This window comes from Lepidothrix coronata, unplaced genomic scaffold, assembly GCF_001604755.1.
Source record: "Lepidothrix coronata isolate B3197 unplaced genomic scaffold, Lepidothrix_coronata-1.0 Scaffold120, whole genome shotgun sequence".
NCBI classification, from domain to species: domain Eukaryota; kingdom Metazoa; phylum Chordata; class Aves; order Passeriformes; family Pipridae; genus Lepidothrix; species Lepidothrix coronata.
In genome coordinates, this window is record NW_016690300.1 from 1,499,857 (window position 1) to 1,522,137 (window position 22,281).

General features: G+C 41.3%; 1 protein-coding gene across 5 annotated transcripts in view; it reads right to left on the bottom strand.

Moving 5' to 3' along the window:
* SPSB4 (splA/ryanodine receptor domain and SOCS box containing 4) overlaps positions 1-22,281 on the bottom strand; it is a 162,230-nt gene that overhangs the window by 82,282 nt on the left and 57,667 nt on the right. For 2 of the 5 annotated variants that reach the window (XM_017825541.1, XM_017825540.1), the window contains exon 2: positions 9,748-9,892. The exons of 1 other annotated variant lie outside the window; for it this stretch is intronic. The gene's annotated coding sequence lies outside the window, so the exon portion shown is untranslated. Of the gene's footprint in view, positions 1-2,348; positions 2,418-9,747; positions 9,893-14,991; positions 15,009-22,281 lie in introns of those variants that run through there. 2 more of the 5 variants (XM_017825539.1, XM_017825544.1) reach the window with 2 other exon arrangements.

Sequence of the window (22,281 nt, forward strand, 5' to 3'; positions counted from 1 at the left end):
TTTACCACTTTGAGGGCCTCAAATTTGCACTGAAGTGATGTTGCCCCAGCTCAAAAAGAATCGAGTAGAGGGTGTCAGTGCAGCAGCAGTGAGCAGCCAAGGAGGCTAAAGAGAACAGACAGCTAAAACACAGCATGGCTTACAGACCTTGAATCTGGTACAGGCATCCCTCTTTCTACCTGCCACTTCTTGGACATGCAGAATTATGGGGATGGGACAGTTGAGTATCTAGCATGATGTTGCTCTTCAGTATAGCCAAGTATTTTTAACAATTAACATCTCAGAAAACCATGCAATGCCTTCTTCCTCAATTGCTCTCCTTGTGTTTAAAACGTGTAGGCAAAACAGCTCCTCAAAGGAAAACTCTCCAGCTGTCTCAATTAAAAGAAGCCAACTCAAAGTAACCATCAGATGGAGTCCTGTAATATGGCATCAAGTGCCACTATGAAAATTATCTTCCTTCCCCCCAAGAAGAGGTCAGTGTCCTATACACAGAAGAGGAGCAAACAGTGATTGTGAAGGAAAATGAGACAAGAATAGCTTCCTTGAATTTTTCTTGGTACATGGAAAATCCATTACGGGAGTTTACACAGCAACAATGAAGCCTGACAAGTTAATGAGCTGCTGCTTGTGGAGTCACCGGAGAGATGGCCCATCGTTCAGGAATTCCTATGCTGCACAAACACGACTCATAAAGATGACTGTAATTTGGTCAAACCAAAAATCCAAAATTCTGATTGTCTCAAAAAACAAGATATCTGATTATTAATTCTCCTGTGGGTTTTCATTCTTCTATTAATTAAAAAAAAAAAAAAAAATCTCACAACTCTGAAAAGTTCCTGGCAAAAAGGTGGCACTGCTTTGTTATTCCCGAGCCCCAAAGCCTGTTGAGCAGGAAGCCCGGTGTTTCAAATCTGGCTGCAGAGACATTTGCAAAGACAAACACACTGGCAGGATGGCATGGGTGTGAACACAGGGCTCTCCGAGCCTACCAGCACCAGTATGTACTTCCAGAGCAACACCCACATGAGGGCCTCAGCAAGGCGCAGAACTGTGAAGTTTTATCATCCTTGTGATGCAGAGAAGTACCGGGCGTCCCTTCAGCCCTGGCAGGGACACTGAGGCACAGGACGGTCATCCAAGGACATCCAGAGTCAGCAGCAAGACAATGAGGCACATTAGCTACCAAGGAAACCAGACTTACATGACTAAGGCCAGTTATAAAACTTCCGCTTGTTGTTAAGAGAACATAGGGTATCTGGCATTTCTCTGTCAGCAGCACCAAATAATCTCACAGCAATTTGATATTCACGTCCCTGACGCGCTCCTTTAGTTACAGAAACAACATTAAAAATGTAGCATCCTTCGAGATACCCTGCACAAGTCAGGCCAGTTTCAGCCATAAGCATCAAGAGTAACTCTATGGCGCTATTTTTTCTCCTGATAAGCTCTTTTGCAACATAGAGATATCTTATCAGGGATTGCTTCTGTCACCGGAAGGCAAACAGAGGACTGTGAAAATAGCAGGTATGACTTAAACATCGAAGGGCTGTAGTCTACAACAAACCAGCGGCTGAAGTGGTAGCTGGCCATCTCTCTATATAGGACATTTCCCACCCTGTAGCAGTCTACACTCTAAGTCCTGGGCACAAAGAAATAAATATGATCCGCTGCCAGCACGGACGCTGCCACATCAACGCCGAAGCCTCTCCAGGAATGAATGAGGCTGCGAGGGCAGCGTTCAGCTCCCCTGCCCTTGGTGGTTCTGCAGGAACAGCTTCCTACCAGAGACAGCAAACCCCACTGCCTGGCTCGGAGTTCTCACAACTAACGTGAGGGCAAATTCAGTCAATACCTCCCTTTGTTGAAACACAAGTCTCGCATACAAATTCAGGCTTGTCTTGACAAAGGTTCAGCTTGCCTCTTACTCGTACGGAGAGGACAATTTAGTATTTCAGATCCGTCTAAGTTGAACTGAGGTCTGATTTTTACTGCCTGAAAAAGCATCAAGTAACCACTGTAAAACATTAGCTTGTGGCAATCGTTAGGCAAGAGGTTTTGCTTTCGCCAGCGCGAAGTTAGATTAATTCAGCTCACAAGAAACGTAAATCTCTAGTCATTCAACATCTAGAAAGAATTCTAATATGTAGCTCAGGAAACTAATTTGTACTGTAAACCATTTCGTTATAAACCAGAAAACGGTGCACAAGTGTATTTCTCTACACACCAGCTTGAAAACCAGCAATGTTTTTTTTAAAAAAAAAACAAACCACAAACGCGTCTCCACACACGGTCCAACAAAACACAGAATTCCCACGAACTGAAGAATTCACCCACCGCAAACTTACCATAAACCCCCGGCACAGCACCGCCGCCGATCCGCTACGCCGGCAGAAAAGGGAATCCCGGGGAAAAGAGACGCGGATCCCAAGTAAACAAACTCGGAAGCCCCCCGTCTCCCCGCCCGCCGGAGCGCGTGTGCCCCGCGCCCGGGAGAGGCTGATCCAGCCGCCGCCTTCCCGCGGGCGCCGGGACGAGCCGCTGCCCCGGGGAGGGAGGCGGGAGGAGCCGGGAGGCGCCGCGGCCCGGACCGCGCCCGGGGGGCTGCGGGGCTCGGCTGGGCTCGGCTGGGCTGCGCTGGGCTCGGCTGGGCTGCGCTCGGCTCGGCCGGGCCGCCCGGGAGCCCCGCCCGGAGCCCGGGGGCGGCGGCCTGCGGCGGCTACCGGGCTTTGTGCGCGCTGCCTCCCCCTGGGCCGCCCGCCGCCGCCTCATGCGAGAGCCGGCGCAGCTGGGCAGCGCGGCGAGCGCCGAGCCCCCTCGCGAAAGCCGATCCCGCTGATCTCATCACCGCGGGTTACTAATCCAATGACCGGGGAATTAACAGCAGATGGCGACGCCCCTTCGCCCCCGCCCCAGCCCGGTCCGGCCCGGCCCCCGCGGACGCGGCGCGGCGGCAGCTCCGGCACCCGCGGAGCGCAGCCCGACAGCGCCCGCCCGCTCCCGCAGCGCGGCCGGGACGGGCGCCCCCGGCAGCCCCCGACTGCCCCCGCCGCTGCTCGCGCGTGAAACTCGCCCTCGGACACCGGCAAACTTTCTTAGCAGCGCCTCATCGCCTACTGCCCGCACCGTCCCTGCCCGCACCGTCACCGGGGCGGACCGAGCGGCGGCTTCGCACCTCCAGGAAGGCACAGCAGCAGCTTCCAGCGTGCCGCTCTGCCGGGGAAGCGACGGGCAAATGAAATGCCCGAAGTCCTTCTAGAGAGTCCCTGCTGGCGTCTCATGGTCTGCGAGGGAGAGCCGAGCGGGAGCCGGGCAGGGATGGCACACAGGCTTAGTGCCGCGCATCGGGCACTGACATGAGAACTAAGCACATACGTTCTTGGGGGCTTGCAGGGGGAGAGGAGAGGATTGCATTACTGGTCTTTGTAAGCCACGTACATGCAGGTGAAACTCTAATTACACTTTTCGATGCCAAAACCAACCCCACACTTCTAGATGAGCTTCAAGTCTTCTACAAGGCTACAGGCAAGGCAAGTCCTGTCAAACCGGTGCAGGTTACAGAACAGTCAAAAAGCGAACACTTCCATCACTGCTCATTAATATCAGTAAATAACAACCTAAAAATCAGGGTTTTCTAACCCTAATAAGCTCTGGCCCTAAACCAACCTCCCCCTCTCCCTCCGGGAACACCAGCCTAGGTTCATACAGATGTTGTGTTTTCCCTCACACACGTACAGCACTTGGGTCCATGCTCAAGGCAAGAAATGTCAGATGCCGCTACTCGTCACATTACGAAATTCCTACCCCAAAAACTAGATTATCCACTCTTAGAGACCTTAGACCAGTCCATAAAGGTGACATAAAATGACTGTCTCTTCCAGGACAAGACAATAAAAACTTACAGAGGTGAAGAACTTACATTAGTAAGTAGTTTTCCTCAAATTCTGTTCTACCTATGCATTATGCTTCTGGGCATGGAGAGAGCAAAGCTTTCCTCCCCTGCGCTTTCACTATGATACCTATTTCTACATTATTTTTATTTCTTTTACTAAAGTCTGCAGACAGACTTTTAGCAAAGAACTGGGCCAGACAAGAGAAATACCCGTGCTTAGACCATAAAAAAATAGAGAGGAAATTCTGCACATTCTTTGAGAGTCTTCAGTCAAGAAATCCTCAGTAGGAGCTGCAGTAAAACCGGCTGTGTGTTTCACACATGCCATGTAGGCACAAAGTGTCAGATAATGGCAGCACCCCTTCTGTGGAGACCTAGAGGTGCCTCCGGGGGTCAGACACTCCTGAACCCTTATAATATATTTTAGAAGAGAGCACTAAACTCCAGTTCCTCTCCAGGCCCTGCATACACAGCCATTTGGGATGTATAGTAGATAGAAAACAAAGGATGAATGGGAGTTTTCTATATGCTCAACAGTTCTTTAGCCTAGAAAAGGCTTTCTACTGCTTCCCATTCCCTCAGGCAGTCTTTGTCTGGTTTATATATACACATACATGGAAGTCTTGACATGAGTAGTCGTCTGTGCTCTTGCTAGCAGACAAGTTACTGAATTTGAATCCTCTTCTTGCATGTGAGCAGCAGCTAATATCTGTTCCATGGCACTCCCTGGGGAGAGGAGCCCTAGAATGAGCAATGTCTGAACAGAGTCAGTGGGCCAAGTCTGTGCCTTGGAGGATGTTTTGCTTTCTTTTCCTCGGTTTTTAACAGCCTTATTTCTCTTACACACTTTCCCAAAACAGCAGAGTCTCCTAACACTTCTTTTGGCAGCAAGCAGTGTGTTTCCCAGCGTAAGATGGGATGTGGTCCTTCGTGCCTGTGCCAAGCTCGATGCAAAAAGCAAACTTGGAAAGACCTTCTACATGGTTTGTAATACTAATTCTACAAACGAAGATTAAAGAAATCACATTGGAAGTCAACCTTTGTATCTTTTCAGCCAGCTTTAGACACATAGGTCTGAAAAGTGCACAAAGCAGAGATCAATCAGGGAGCACAGAGTTTTGGGAACACACTTCATGTGCAAATGTGAAAACACTTGAGGGTGTAGAAAGTGTCATTTTGATTAATGAGGGCTACAACATGCTATTTGTATATAGATGAGAACATAAAAGAATAGGAAACAATCACATTTTAAAATATTAACACAATTTTAAAACAGACTTTGAGCATGGTACAGATACAGCCAGTTCTTTTGAGCTGATCTCACACAAGACCTGAGGAGGAGAGGAAGAGGTGCATGTTTGTGTAACATTATGAACCTTTAAAGATAAACTCTGTAACACAAAACCAACAAAATGAACCATTTGGTAGTTTCTGGAACTGCACATCACAGGTGGCAGAACCCAGGCTGTATCATAAGCATTGTGCATTACTCAGATTCTCTGAAGTCTTCCACTGGTTTGAAATTACCTCACAAAATAAAAATCACAGTCCGAAAGGAAATCTTAAGAATAATATACATTGTACTTGACTGGGAAACACCATGGTTAGGTGGTGAGGGGCAGGTGAGAAATCTTCTGCCTCTCTAATCACCTTGGAATTGCTGGGCAGACAGTTGAGAGTAAAAGCTGTTCACTGCTGTCCATGAAACAGTAAGTGCAGCTGAGAAAAAAAGATGAGGAAAAAGAAAGTTGATTTAGATCAACTAAATCTTTTTGTGCAAGTTCCAGGTAAAGGTAGAGGGGGAGAGTTGAGCAAGGCCACAAAGAAAAGGTTATCAGCTGAATGGACAGTATGGACAAAGCCCACCTTCAAGTCCGTAACACAGCACAAATATACAACTGAGATTTATCTATTGTAAAGAACTATGCTCCATTGTATCGTATTTTCCATTTATCGTGCCTAAGGGACCCATATTATTTCTAACAGACCTCTTAGGTACAGCAATACTAAAGTCATCATGCCTACAGAGGAGCCAACACTGAGAATTATGATAAAAATCTTTGTTTTAGATATTTGGATATTTTACATGGTTTGGATATTTTAAATATCCACAGGAGAACATGTGACCTTAGCTATAGTTGTCCAAAGTCCACAAAATTCCCACTCAAGATGTTTAAACCTTAAGAGTATTCCAGTCCTAGATCTCTGCTTCCATGAATGCTGGACATTTGTATGAAAGTATCCAGAGAAACACAGAAGCACATGCCTTTCAAAGCTTTTCATTCTGACCTGGCCATACACCAGAAGCCATGAATTTGGACTTTACCGCTCCTTGGAGCCTTCCAAAACCATTAACCAGGAACCTAGAGTACGTGCATCTCCTAATGAACTGACAACTTGCTACTGAGACTGAGATGTGCTTCCATAGGCCGTTGGGCAGAGGTTAGAATTTACCTTCTTGGAGTTCATCCCCCTAAAACCACAGTGACAAAACCCCACAGAGTTTAGGAAGTCAGCACTTGCATAAATGTTTCATTAGTTCAAAGATTCTAAACAGAGGATAAAGATCCTGCATACCCCATTTGAGAAATAAGGATGACATTCAGAAATACTTAAGAATGCAAAAGCAGCCTATTTTAAAATGTCAAAAGTCCACCTATCCAAAACCAGAGCTATTCACAGCCTCAGATGTATTTCCGAAGCTTAGTATGTGCTTCATGTCCTATAACACAGTCAAGTCTCTTCCCCAAACACATCAGATAAGGGGGAAAAAAATCAGACTACACAAACACAATGCTCTCAGGTAAGAAGAAAGCAGCTCAAGTTCCCTTTCCTTTTCCTCAGTGTTATCTTCATCAGAGCTCGTGGTCTCAAGGACTATCTAAAGTAGCTGATTGCTCTGTGGAGCTGGTATTCAAGTCATTCCCTCATGTAAAATTTAGTGGGACATAGACAACTGTAAGTTTCCACCAGCAGAGAAACAAGACAGTCCAAGGTTTTTAGGGAAGAGTTTTTTCTTAAACACTGTAATGACTCTTTGGCCTGTGCCAGCAGCAAACAAGGAAGGGACATCTCAGAAGATACAACATAATCAATTCACAAACAATGACAAAAGTTATTACTGTACTAAAACCAATCCCAAACTCATTCTACTTACTTATTTAAGGTCCTGCACAACCTAAAGGACAAATTCCAGTGGTTAAATTGCAACACAGAAACCTCTGTCTGAGACTGATCTCTGAGGAGGCGGTTCCTGTTTGGGAAGCCCAGAGAGTCTGTACCTCTACTGGCTGCTGCAGTCCAGGACATACAGGAGTTTTCTCAGAACTTCCTTCAAAACTACATTAGAGCCTTTTAGTCATTACAATGCCAGAAACCCCATCAGAACCTGACTGGTGGCTGGTTGACATCATGAGAGTCTGTGGTCTCCACTTTGAACTCCAGTAATGATTGTAATCATCTTCAGCAGTGGCTTTAATTTTCAAGTGGTATTACTACGCTGCACTGCCTGGAGTATGTTGCAACAATCACATGCAACTATAGGAAGGTGAATTTCAAACACAAATTTTCCATTTGAAAGAGATGGATATAGAGTTTGGGATGATGGCTGTCACAGGAACACCTCAAACCAAGTCAGTACACAAGACTGCTGATGCTGTCCATAATGTTTTGCAAAAGGACAGTGACACAATGAGTTTGGGGTGCAAGTGGATCCTCATTAGCTCACTTAAGTGTCTTTGATGCATCAATACCATCTCAGCTTGGTTTAGACTAAATCATGACTGACCCAACCCCCCAGATCATTTGGTCAGCTCAGCTGCAACGCATGTGAAGGAAATTCAGATTAGATGTTACTGCTGTTTCTGCTAATATTGGTACTTGTTCATTGGGACTGTGAGAGAATGGGTCTTTGTGGCCTCCCACGGGAAAAGGTTTGACTCTATAGTTAGCAAGAGGTGACTGCATTCTCCTGTCTTTTTCTTTTAATCCGAATACATCCCAAAATAATTACTTGTGGAAAGCCAGGAGGTTCATACTTTGGACCACAGGCAATTTGAGTGTGTAAAACCACAGCACATTAGCTGTTCTTTCAAATCCTGTCATGAGCTAACACGAGTGGGTCTGTCACCCAGACTTCCCCACTATGTATTTCTGGAAATGTAAGTAATAATATTATATTTCTCATACATAGCACCCAGAAACTGAAAAAGACTGCTTTTGTTTCAAAACTGCTTTCCTAAAATGCTTGGTGGGTAACTTCCACAAGATTCCAAAATGTAACTATCAGACAAATGAAGAAGTAGGTCCAAAAAAGATCGTTCTCTTTGAAAAGCCAGAATTTATCCTGCATTCTGCTTTACTTCTGGAAGAGAAATTCTGCATTTTCCAAAAGTTTTGGAAGCTGTATCAAAGACAGATTTATTCACATCCTCCCAATAAAAATACATTACTGCTGTTACTCAGCACATTCCAAACATTCACCTTCGTTTTATCCTTTATTTTATAGGTTTTCATATATATATATATCTATCTATATGTATAAAATATTAAGGGAATGTCAGATACACCTAAGAGTTTTACTACTTCATAATCTTACCTCCTATGTTAAAAAGCCTGGTGAAAATTACTACTTCTAAAAAGGTTAAAAAGTGTTTAGATGTTAGAAAAACATGTATTAACAACACGCTTCAGAGAGCTAAAAAAATTTTACATTGACACATTTTTTCATCATGTTAAAACCCAACCAAATGAAAGAAATAACCAAACAAAAAACCCCACAACTTTGTTTTCCAACCCCGTAATACTTACTCAAAGATAACATTTAAGTCTGACTAATATCAGTGTGGACTCTTTTTTTGTTCAGACTGACTACCAACATCTGAAACTTCAGGAAACTCCATCTGAAACTCTCAGGATTAATCACATTTTTCTGTTCCCTGATTTGAAGGGCAGAGGAGAGGGAAGAGAGCCTCAAAGGTTTTCAGTTATTGCCACTGGAAATTTCTGGGAATATTCTAGCAACTGCAAAGTCTTCTTGAAAGCATTTTGTTTCAGTACAATTAAACTGCTAAGAATTCTAGGTATCAAATATGGCCCATGTGAATTCAGAACATACAAAACCAAGTCTGTATTAGTTGCTTAGCTGCAATAATCTAGAAAATAGGATCTAAGAAATATTCTACTAATTCTATGATATGTCAACTTCTGCAGTGCTTGTTTCCTCAGCAAACCCAATAAGTAGTTGTAATTTATTCAGCTTTACCCCGCACCCCCCTTCAAGATTTACAACGATACATATCTCCAGCAATTTTCCCCAGGAGATCTTTTGTTTCTTCAACTTGAAAACATCCATTCACATCAAAAGCAAAGTCAGTACAGTTTATTATCCATTAGACAATTTGAATATGATTCTTCTGCTAAAGGCTGTGACTGCAGGCAGCCATCTGGGGTCTGAGCACACAAAAGGCTGTTCGGAAGGGTGTGCGCTCAAAAGCACCATGGGGACAGGGAAGTGTGTGCCTCACAAAGACACCCGATTGTCTTTGGTTTGCTGAGGGCTTTTTTTTTTTTTTTGAGGGTGCCATAAGCATCTATTCAGAGAATTAAGCATGAGGGAGGCAGCGCTCAGATGGCAGACGTCAGCTCCAGCAAGGACAGATGGTGAACAAAGGTGAAAAGCACACAAAGCGCGTGGGCCAGGAGAGCAATTCCACTCCTCCCTCAAAACCTCTTACAGCCCTTGTGACATCCTATGCTGTGAAGTGAAAGTGTGGCCCTACAGGCCCACTTTCCAGCAACTTACAGTATCTGCAGGCTCTCTGTTAATATCCTCTGTGAAGCATTGGCTGCCCTACCTGGGATGATGCACAGGGCTCACAAGAGAGATACCATCTCTGTGGAGGAAAACAACATGGACTGCAGCCCAGATACTGGTCTGGCTTATTGTTGGTCAAGGGGAACGAATCCCACTGACTCTCTTTTGGAAGAGAAGCTCAAGGTCTGAGGAAACAAAGAAAACAATCTCATTATTTAACTCACTCAAAATATACACCTGAAAACCATTATTCACTTATATTTCATTCTGTTACAATTGATTTAAAGATAGGGTTCATAAAGTAACAAGCAGCCCTCCAATAGAGCTTTTTCTTATGATGATTTATATGCAGTTTATGCAATGTCAGATATAGTACAGCATACATTCCACTGGTAACTAAACTCTGAAAGACTAAGGGTACTTGTAGCCCAAATTGTACTTCTCTAAAATTTTAAAAAAATAAATAAATAAAAATGTTTTACATTATATAGTGACTCAACAGGCAACAAAGCCCAGATATTTAAATTAAGGACAGAAATGCCAGCAGGAAAACTGAAAAATCGAAGAGATCATAGGTCAATTCAAACAAGCATAATCAGTCTTCTGATATGGCACAATTCTTGCTGAAATTGTAAAATACTTAAACTACTGCAGTTGCTGCTGTCTATGAGAGAAGAGTAAGTACTTTTTCCTTTTGTAATATTCTCTCTCTTAAAAACATATAAAGAAATAAAAAATGCAGAGGCACTTGCATAAGTGGGTGCACAAAACAACCTCCTAATTTTAAAAAAATTACTGTGGTCTGTCTTTCTTCCTATTCCGAGAAAGAGAGGAATATTTAAAAGTCTTGAAAGACTTTTCTTGTTTTGTGGAACGTTGCCCAGGCATGGACATGTTCAGCATCTTTGGGAAGGTTGTCACTTTAGACTCTGAAAATTGATCCATGAACAAATAGTAGCTCTTTGTGGATTAGCCCATCTGTCTGCCAGATGGGGGGAAAGGTGGTATTGTACTAACAGCTGCTCCAACAAGTTGTGCTGGTTTTGGCTGGGATAGAGTTAATTTTCTTCGTAGTAGCTGATATGGGGCTATGATTTGGATTTGTGCTGGAAACAGTGTTGAGAATGCAGAGATGTTTTTGTTACTGCTGAGCAGTAATTACACAGAGTCAGGACTTGTGCTCCCACCAGCGAGTGGACTGGGAGGGAACACAGCCAGGACAGTGACCCCAAAAAAACTAGGGGGAAGAAGGAAGGGGGGAACATTCAGAATGATGGTGTTGTTGTCCCAAGGAGCCCTGCTGTCCTGGGGATGACCGAACACCTCCCTGCCCGTGGGAAGTGGTGAATGAATTCCTTGTTGTGCTTTGCTTGCATCTATGGCTTTGCTTTACCTGTTAAAATGTATTTATCTCAGCCCAAAAAATTTGTCACTTTTCTGATTTACCTCCTTCTGACTGGGGGGGAGTGAGCAAGAGGCTGAGTGGGGCTCATTCCCCATCTGGGGTTAAGCCATGGCACAAGGACAGCAGATCATGGAAGAACAAGGATGAGGAGTAAGGTGAGGAGAGCTGTTATTCAGGAAGCATGTAAATTTTGAATGAGATCAAGATGAGCAAATTTAGAAATGTGTCACTACCATATCAGCACAGAGAAGACACGAGGGAACTTTAAAGATGTGAAAAAGAAATGAAACAAAACTGTACTAATTTATTTAGGGAAAGAAGGAGAAACTATTCAGGACTAATATAGAGTCAACTTTGTTATGTGCAATTTTAGTGTAAAGGCCCCCAAACCTTGAGAACCAGGATTTCTTTTGTATCTCTATCACAGCAGAGCTCCAAACCTCAAAAATGAAAATTAAGTGCGTGTGCAGTCAGAGATCTGCTTTGTTTTTTCACCTTTGGAGTTACACATTAAGTCACCAATCAAATGGTCCTGTTCATATGGATGTAGCTAAGAGCCAGGCAGAATTTTCATTACATCAACCTACTTTTCTTAGGAGTTAATGCTACTATCTGTTTTGTTTCTAAGGTGAGTCTGCTTCCCAAATTTTAGTCTTCATTTAGCTTGAGACAAACTCTGATATGCTATTAAAACATCCTACAAGCCAGTTAACAGCTTGAGTTTCCTTCAATTCATGGAGAGAAGAGGACATTTAATGGAAACTGTGGAGAGCAAGAGTGGAAAAATTAATGTTTTTCTGTAGTGGAATTCAAATAAGGACTTTGTAAACTCTAATTTCCTTCCTCCCTCCAGTTACTTGGATCAACACAGAGCCTGCAACACAGCATTCCTGCTTACAAGCTATTCAGTTCTAATTAATTTCTTCCTCGATGCCATGATCCAAAGATTTTAACAGCAGAAGGGAAGGAGTGCTGTCACATACCTCACTTGGTGACACCAGGAAGAGCCAGTACACAAAAATGGATAGACCAAGAGCTCTTTTCCTTTGAAAGATCAACAAGTTTCTATCTAAAATAGTAGTTGCATGGTATTAAGATTTCACAGTGCTGAACTGCATGCATTTCAACTGTTTCCAGTTCTCTAGAAAATGCTACTTTTCTTCTATGACGGAAGAAAGCAAAGCAAAGCTTGAGGACACAGTCACAGGGGGTGATGGTGGAGGGTGTGGAGGGAGATTTCACTGTTAGTTTTGGAACTCCAGCATTCCCTGTTAAAACCTGACACTGTAGAGGTAGAGTACTCAATCCTTCCCTCCAGAAATAATTTAGGAACACAAACCTCTCTTCCCTAAAATGTTTTGCCATGGGATGCTGAAGGCAACCATGACTGTGCAGCGTCAGCACCATCTGGGGCATCACCCCCAGGAGTTTGCCAGTGGAGCAGGGAGGAGAACAGGCCACTCTGGAAGCTCTGTAATTGCATGGTAGGTGAACTGTAAGCCAGCAGCTCTATCATTAAGCTGTAATAATATTACTGCCGTGAAGAAAGCGCGGCTCAGAGATTGAGTTAAATTGTATGTTGTCAAACTGTGTTCACATTGGAAAATAAATGAACTCTAGTTCAAATGAAACTTCCCTTAATCATACCTCAACATTACCACATGGTTAATTAGAGGCTTTTTTTAATTAAAAAAAAAAAAGTTATTTAATAGACAAGATAGCAGGCTTTCAGAAGTTATATATATGCACCTAGTTATTTATTATATAGCTGGTCTCCCATCCATATAAATTGCTGCTGCAGTTGCCACACACTTCAAAAAGCTTTTAACTGAAGCTCTTTAGATCAACACAAAGAACTCAACTTTGACAAGATCCTTTACAATTTCCTTAGGTTTAAAAAAAAAAAAAGTCACACATACAGGATGCCTAAAGCTATTTTTTTAAAAAAAAGAAATACGTCACACTCTCAAAAATGTATTCAAAAGTCTAAAAGATGAAAGGAGGAGGATGCTACAGAAAAACTAAAACCAACAAAAAGCACATTCAGTAAAGAGGCACTCGCCAAAGCACATTTATTTAAAGTGAACTCTGTGAGCAGGACTGTGTATTGTTCAGCTGGAGAGCTTGGAACTGTCTCTCACGTCAGCAAACTCCCGAGGCAGTGACTCATCTCTTCCCAAGAGTGTGTGCCTGGCTTTGGGTTTTTGCAGGGGGCGTTGTATTTTCTTTGCTTTGGGCTTTTAAGAAGCAGGTGTTGGTTTTATTATTTAAATAATTGCTTGTTTGCTTTTGAAACGTTTGAAACCTTGCTATTGAGACATGGGTACATGTGAATGTGTTTCTCTCTGGACTGCTAGATAGTTACACTTGAATGTGAACAGAATAAGAAACTCTTGTTCTCTTTTTTTGGTTGTTTTTTTTTTTTTTTCTGAAAGTGGATTCCAGATAGTTGAAAAAATTAAATACAATTCAACCGGCATTTGTAAATGTAGTGCAACTATATATATTTACAGATTTGCGCTGCAGAAAAGGATTTGTTTACTAAACAAAAAAGTGTTGGTGTTTCTCCTGAAAACAAAACAAACAAAACCACAAAGTAAACAAAAAATTCCCACAAAAACATAAACATCCTAAGAACCAAAAACAACACCCTCAGAAATTCCAAGTAAGGAAAAGCCCAATTCAGATCTACAGATTTTTACTAAAAAAATTACAGAAAAATTTTTGATTCCTCAGTGCAAGATAGTATCTTTATGAATTTCTAAAATTAATATATTAAACATATCTATCTATTAAAAGTTAACTAAATTAAAGATCTGATTAATTATGTAACACTGAGACCATGAGGCACGTAGCTTGAAAAGTTGATGGGAAAAAAAATAAAAAACATTAATTGTAGGACCCTTTGTAATCAATTTGAGCTACAAGAAATGGAAATGTAGCCAAAACATAAATAAAAAACGTCTTAACCATCCCTTAGCCAAATAAGGCATCAGCTTCCTTTTCACTACAACATAGCAAAATGCAGGCTCTAGAAAATCACGTTATGGAAGCAGATAGATTGATTGATAACATTAATTCATGCTGCTGACAACTGAACTTGTAAATTGATGTAGTGCTGCTTTGAGAATATGGAAATTATAAGAAAAAAAAAGAAAATCAATATTTGGTACAGGTACCTGAAATATGTTAAGAAGCTGATTACAATTCAAATTTATTTTTAGGGCCCCTTAAGCCATTTCTAATTAAATGGTGGACTTTTTAAACCAAGTAGAACTGCAGATATCTCCATTTAGTACTATCTTGCCATAATGGAATAGCTCAGGAAAGATGCTGGAAAAAAACAAGCTGATATGGAAATCTATTATTGTTCTTTTCTTAAAAAACACAGGGATTAATACCTGTTAACTGCATTAGCAAATCAGCACTAAAACAACGACAGGATTAACTAATCTTCAAGACAATGTACCAAAGTTTTAATTGATGTAAAACTCCAGTAGAATTGCAGTTGGGAAATACTGAGGAGCAGCAGATGCACACTGGTGCGTCTCAGGCTGGGATCTCCCTGTCTGCCCACTCCCTGTGCCAGCACCACTGCAGTGCTGGCTCCAGCCAGGAACCTCCCCAAGGTCAGCAAGGGACGAGGCAGAGGCAGAAACCTGCAGAAAGTCTAAGGCACATGTGCACTCTCCCACCCCACAATCTATGAATCTGAGGAAAAGCAATTTAGCTAAGGCTGAATGTTGCTCCTCAACACTTTTTTAAGGACAAACCCCTTTTTAAGGACTAGTTCCAAGGGCAACAGACAACAAAGACATTTCCAGAAGCGTGTTCTCATTACTGCTGTGCTTCAAGCAAGCCAGGAAAGTCACTGCTGACCTTGAGCCAACAGAGGAGAGTAGTCCTGTGAAGTCTTGTAAGGGAAAAATACTCCTTAACAAAACAACCTGGAGGAAGCTCTCCACGTTTCCTTTGCAGTCTGTCCCTCCAGGCCTCTTCTGCAAAAGTAAAGTTCTCTCTAAATAAGGAAATTGTCCTGAAATTGGTTAAATGCACAATTAGATTCTCTCTTAGAAGAAAGCAATTCTCAATGTATAAGTTACCTACACCTCTTTGAGCACCTCACCAGGTAGATTTTCTTATAGCAGAGCAAAAAGTGTCAATTTAGTAAAACTATTCAGTGTTCTAGTGAACCTAATCCAAAATAAATAGTGTTAGTAAAATGGAGGAAAACCTTAGATTAGGACCTGTTATTTTAAGTTTTATTTCTTATGTTTAGAAAATTAGATTAGCATGCATTTTCACACATCTATCACAGAACCATATATCCAGATTAAAAGTTCTACTGATACCCAACTCAAGCTTTCTGTGCCAAATTTTTATGTTTTGGTGAAAGGTTACAAAACTACTACAAAGTGTCAGGACAGGTATTTTTAAAACTATTTCCTTAGTTACTCTTAGGCTGTTTTGTAAGTAGACTCACTTTGAAACGAGTGGCAGATTTGCCATGAATATGAGGAACATTTGTTTGCACAAGTATTGTTTCATTCTGTAATGAAAATTCTGCTGTGCAGAAAACAGAAGCTAATCACAACTCACTACACGTGGGGACACCGACAGCCACTGAATAGACAAAATCTACATTAAAACACATCATGGAGATTACAATCTTGTATGGAGCAACCTTTCCACACCAGATTGTTGTGATTCAGAGGTGTTAACAAGTACGTTTATAAAACGAGATCATCAAAAGCTCTGAAAGTCTGAGGAAGCCTAACAGCAGAGGTGTGGTTGAGAGTCCAGAGCCCACAATATTTGAGTGTGTTCAAAACCAGGACAGTCAGTTTTCCTGTCCTTTCACTGAGCACTCACCCATGGAAGGCAGAGCGTAGAGTGCTTCCCATATGGATATGGGCATACTCCTCTAGAGAGCAATTAGAGTTATAATTATTGTTACTTTATCAATCACCTGCTGGGGGTACCTATGTCTTACTCTGAGCTCTATGGGAATCCTCTGAGCCTCAGCTGGCAACCTAAAGGTTGAAGCTCTGTAGGAAAGCATGTATACACTGTAATTTAACCCTCAACCCGTGAAACACTCATTTCCCCAAATAAATCAGAAAACATCCAAAAATGCACCACCAGCTTTGCAGAAACTAAGGGACACAAAATCCATAACCCAGAGAGCCTTTTGCTTTAGTAATCCTAAATGCTTTTCACAGAGACTGCTTAAACTCGAGTACTCAAAAACAGAACTATTTCCTGAGAAGCTAAAAAGACTGAAGTCACTTGAAAGTATGAAAGCTTTCAAGTACTTACACAGCCCCCCAAAATATGGTAAAATCATCCAGCTACTGTATTACATGACATTGCATAACTGAGGAAAACATGCCAGATGGCTGTAATCCACCCTTAACAATTTGGGAAGTTCTTGTCCGAACTGCTGCCAGCTTTAGATTACTTACACATGACCAGGAATTTGGTTTGTTTCTGGTTAAAAGAAAACTGCATTTCTTATGTTCAAACTATCACTACAGCAGCCGCAAAGCTGTCACCTTATATTCTTTAATTAATCATTAAGAAGAACAGAGAACTGTGAATTGAGAGGTCATTATGATAATGATGCATGAAATACCCCGAATTTCAAAAAAGAAAGCAAAAATAAAACAAGCTACATAAGTATAGTGCTCTCTAGCTAATAATTTTGATTTTATCCTTGTAAAAATATCGAAATATAAAGATATAAACCAGGCAAGAGAGATATATTGGTCTCTAGCAGATAAATGGACAGGTATGGTAAATACTCCTGTTCATAAACATGCTTTTCCAGATTTTCTACATTTGCTTCACCTCAGGTGAACTACCAGAGCAACGCAGAATAAATACCTTATTTACATCAAAGTAAATGACACAGCTCTGTCCTGGTCCTTGTTACTTCACACAGGTTGTGATCTTTATCACCTCTTATCACTTCACCATTAATTCTTAAAACTGCAAATTAGACTGCAACACCCATTGTACTGTCAAGATAACAAATTGCAATGTCAGCCCTTGGCCTCCTGCTCCAGATCAGTGGAAGGACTTGCCATCTGCACAGGTCTTTAAATAATACAGTATATGGAGGTGTATTATTCTTTACCACAAGTTCAACATTAAAAAATTTTCAATCTCAGTTTTGAAAAGTTCAGAACTGCATCTAGCTGCATGTCAAGGACTATTTCAATAGCAAAAAGTGTTGAGTTTATACGGTAATACATAATCTGAAAATTCAGTTTGAGGACTGATCTGAACATTTTGCTGATAAAACTGTTCTCCAGATCAAAGAAATGTTGTGATGAAATCCTCAAGAGCCAACAGCCATGACTGTCTGCACACACCCCAGTGTGCACCAGTTAGTTCAGTGGCACGAGGCTATGACAGAGGGAGAAGCAACAGGCTCGTCTCTGGGAGCAATTCCAATGTGTCCAGCAATTCCAATGTGTCCTACTGCCCAACCCATGTGTTCACCAGACACCCAGCTCTGTTTGTCCAGGCACTGCACCACACGTTTCTCAGGAGCAAGACAGCAGGACTTTTCATTTATACTGGCAAAACACTGAATTTAAGCTGTATATGATCAAAACATGAGGCTTTTACCCACACCTTCTTGTTAGACCAAATTCTACAGCTGAGAGAAATCAAAACTCCCCCATTACCATGAAAAAAACCAAAACAACCAAAACCCCCAAAGTTTCTGCCTGGCACCAATGCCTTCTCTCTCCACCACCACCACTGATGCCTTCTGTGCCTGGAGAAAACCCAAAACTTACAGAAGGCAGGTTTTGAAAGATTTCTGTCTTCTCCCCACCCCCCACCCCACTTTGTTGTCTTTTGTTTTTTCTTTAAGTGATATTGCTGCCAAAAATATGACAAATGATTTTGCTTATTCACCATCAAGGCGGAGGGGGGGAGGAATCTATCCTATAGTTTAACAGACTTTCCAAAAATTATGCCCTGGAAGCTTTCAAATTCCTCTACGATCTTTCAGAAAATCAGATTAATACAAAATACTGTGTAATTTTAGCACGCCAGCTCTACAGAAGTCTGGAGATTTGGGTGTCTCCTTCATTACCATGGCGGTGGGACATCCTTTTAAATTCCTTTACCTCTATGTTCACCACCCTTAGAACAGCAGACTGCTAATGTTCATGATAACACTCCACTGCATAATGTACTGAAACTTATTCTCTATTATGGTCTCATTTGGGAGACAAAGTGGGAAGGGTTAAAAATTATGAAACAAGTTTAGGAATTTGCACCCAATATCTGCTTGATTTAACACAAATCTAGGTTTCTTTTTTTACTACACAAATAGTTTTCATATTTATTTCTTTTAGGAGGAACACTCAACTTACTTAGAACAATGACATCTGTGTTGCTGTGCTTCTAAAACAAAGCTTGACTTATATAATATGATTAAAATTTCTAAGTGCTAAGAACTAGCCTTTGACTTTAGACTTTCTCATGCTTTTTTTTTAAGATAGTCTGACACAAAGACTGGATTGTTATAACATTTTCTTTTGAAATCCTCTTATATGTAAAGCATCGTGGAGATGGTTTCAGAGGTGACAAGAAGTGAAACTGTAAAATAAAAAGAAAGGACTATAAGAAAAAAAAGGCAAAATATATCAAAATTATTGGGTTTGGAGGTTTTAAGGGGTTTGATTTGATTTGAGTTTCTATCAACTAAGTGAAAATGGAAATCAGTCTCCACAAGTCTACAGCTTTATCTCTAATCCACTTCAAGTGTGCTAATCACACAGATTTCAAGATCTAGACCAATTTAAGACTATGCACTGTTATTTGGGGGTAAACCCTTATGAAGCTTCATATGCATGGCCAAATCCCAAACACTCTGAGCACCAGCATGTACTGACAGGGACACAAACAGGACTATCACCTCAGAAAAACAGTAAAAACCCCGAACTTCTAAAGTGGCCTCAGAATATTCCCAACTGTAATTGCTCAGAAATGACACTGTTCTGCTAAAGTATTTGTAGTGCAACACTGAAGACATTCAGAGTTATTGGGTTTGATTTGGGCTTTTCCCCTACCCCCCACTCCCCTCCTTTCTCTCTTTGCATGTGAAAGGCTTTCTGTGCTTGAGAAACTTCAATGGCTGAATTTAGATAGTTATGGTACAGGTCAAAATAAGACACCATGTTCATAGCCAGCCCTTTTGACCAACAAGATCACAGAAGCAATCATAAATTATTACTTTTAGGCTTTTATGTTCACTGGAAGAAAAGATTGAGAACAATCAACATAATTTAAAAATAGAAAATAAGTTTGCTATGTATTGCTCAGGATAGTCCTGTTCTACAGTGGTCTTTCTACTTTTATACTTTAGTATAATTCATCTGTACTGATTTTTTACTTCTTTCCTTCTGCACTCATTGTTAAAAATCAGGTTTTGTGTCAGTAAATTGCCATAATCAAAAATCCCCTGATACATTCCAAGAATAATACATAACTGGAAAAAAAACCCCAAATCACTAAACTTTTAGCACACTGCTGTCCCTTCTCCTGCTTTCCTTTTCACTTATCCCACTCCTACTCTCCCCGTGGCTTTGTAAATAGACCAGTTTCTCACACTGTCTTTGCAGGAAGCATCTCAGATGTGTGAAGCTGCTAAGTCTTTGTCTGTCCCACACAATATGAAATACATCAGTGAAAAAGTACAGCAGTGCAAGTTTTGGGTCATATGCTCTACAGAGACTTGACCTTGGAAAAATATGCGATCAGCTGTACCCAACACTCTCTATTCCTCTAATAACATACCAACCTCTTCCTACCAAAACCATCTTACACGTTACAGCAGCCCAATATCGAGTACCTTACTGCCGCTCTTTTCAAGGATTTTCATCTGCAAAAATAATCTAAGAATGGGAAAATTCATTCTCCCATGAACTTAGCTCAGATCAGACTCATTTCTCCCCTTCCTCTTCTTCTGGGTGAGGTGGTTCAATACAAGCCCCACCCTGGCAGCCAGACAATAAAGCTGCAAATAACTTCTTCTGATCAAAGCCCCATCTGCTTGGCAGCAGCAATTCAACTGCACTTGTGGTTTTTGTATGGCTGCAGCTTCGGAATTGAATGATCTTTTCATTTAGATGGAAGTTTAAACAAAATATGGTAATTAGCATCAACCACTGCGGCTTTCATGGCTACTGTCTACAAAGACATCTCTAATAAAAGGACTTTGCTGCTTTCCCATCTAATTACACAACATTGTTGAACAATAAAATTTAAATCAGGCAGCTCTTTTTCTTTAAATCAGTTAACAGACTTACTCTCTTACGCTACCTATCTGATGGTAGAGACTGACTAAAATGAAGAATTCCGCCTCAAAACCATCTCACTGAATTTTGTTTCATCTTTCCCTGAGGAATATGGCTGAAGTTGGTAACATTTAGCACTAATCATGCCAATAGGAAAGCTACCTATCTACTTTTTTGAAAGGAAAGTAGGATTTAAGCCTTATACTCAGAGCAGGGTGAAAAATCTGGCATTATCTAGCATTGCAGTTTTATGACAATAAAAGACACCAGCATACAATGATGAATGTTTTTAATGAAACATACACAATGCTGTAGTCAATAAAAAATTTTACAGGCACAATCCTCAGCGATATAAACAAGAGGAAAATCAATTTATTGTAACCACTACCAGTTTTTGTTTATATACTATAATTCCTCATTATAATAAAAATCAATAGTGGAAAAATTAATCATAAAAAAAAAAAGAAAAATAGTATTTTTGGCAAATTATACTTTACACAGTAGCATATAGGGCTGGACTTAGTTGACCTGACAATGAAGCCAAGGTGGGCCTGACCAACATTTGGCTTGAGAAACCCCTGGGGTGTAACAGCAGGTGCTGTAGAAAAAAGCCAGCGGCTCAGTGTCAAACAGCAAACATTAGCCCACAAAACCTGACTGAATGGAAAGACTTAATCTGGCTCCATCATTGCTGATGAGCTGATAGGCAGGAATAAAAAATACTGTTTTAAAGCCTCTGGCTGGGACAGGGATTTGGACACCTAAATTCCCTTAGGCTGCTCTGACTACTCCAATCTAAAGATTTATCCTAAAGACTTTTCTTGCCACCTTCTATCTGCCAAGTGAAACAAAAAAGGCAGGTAGACAAAACGTATATGAGGGAGTCACATATTTTAGTAGCATGAGTTATAATTTGAGGGAACAGTTTTACTGTGTATATAATAAGTCTGACATGTTTGCATAACTCATTTTTAAAAATATAATTGGAAGAGAAAGCTCCAGGTGGGTAAACAGCGTCCTCCATTAGTTCCAAAAACAATGAGAGTAACACAAGGCACCGAAAGAGGAAAACTTTCTGTTTCAATAACATCATTCCCCAAACAGCTAAATCCCAAGCAGATTGAGAACTGGAATACAGACAGCCCGCATTCCTCACTTACATCCTGCTACAGAGCTGAACAGTAAAACAGAGCAAGCTAAAATAGAAACTCTGCATTAAATCCAGCTCGACAGTCCCAGCTTTTAATAACCATTCCAAGGAAGTGCTCTCCCACCCAAACACCTTGGGCAGACCAACCTGGAAGCCCCTCATGTCCCACCATGCAGTACAGCTACTCTCACAAAGCAATTATTTCCTGTTCTTCTCAGCCTGAGCTATATGTAGTCCCCCATCCTGGGAGCTGGAGGCTCCTACTCCGGGTTTGTTGCCAAGGAAGACGGTGTGTGGACTTGTCTCACTTGACACATAATAAGCAACTCATCTACCAATCCACCTCACCTAGCAATCAGACACAGACACTTTCCTGCTTTCCACTGGAAAAAAATTACTGACAGTTTTAGAGAGAAGTGGCAAAAAGAATGGAAAACAAAAGTGTTACTTCTCAGGAAACTGCTGGAGGGCCATTCAGCTGTGCCCTGTGCAGGGAGAGCTCACAGCAACCTGAAAACCCACACAGACAAAAATAGGAATTCTCACCATAAATTACAGCCTTCTTCAGAATTCTTCTGCCTGTATCTTCTGGATAATATATTAAGATACCATTTAGAAACAGTCAATACAAGATACATGAATGATTAGTAAGTTTTCATATTGTGTGATACTGATGGTTATCTCCATGTTAGGGGACAA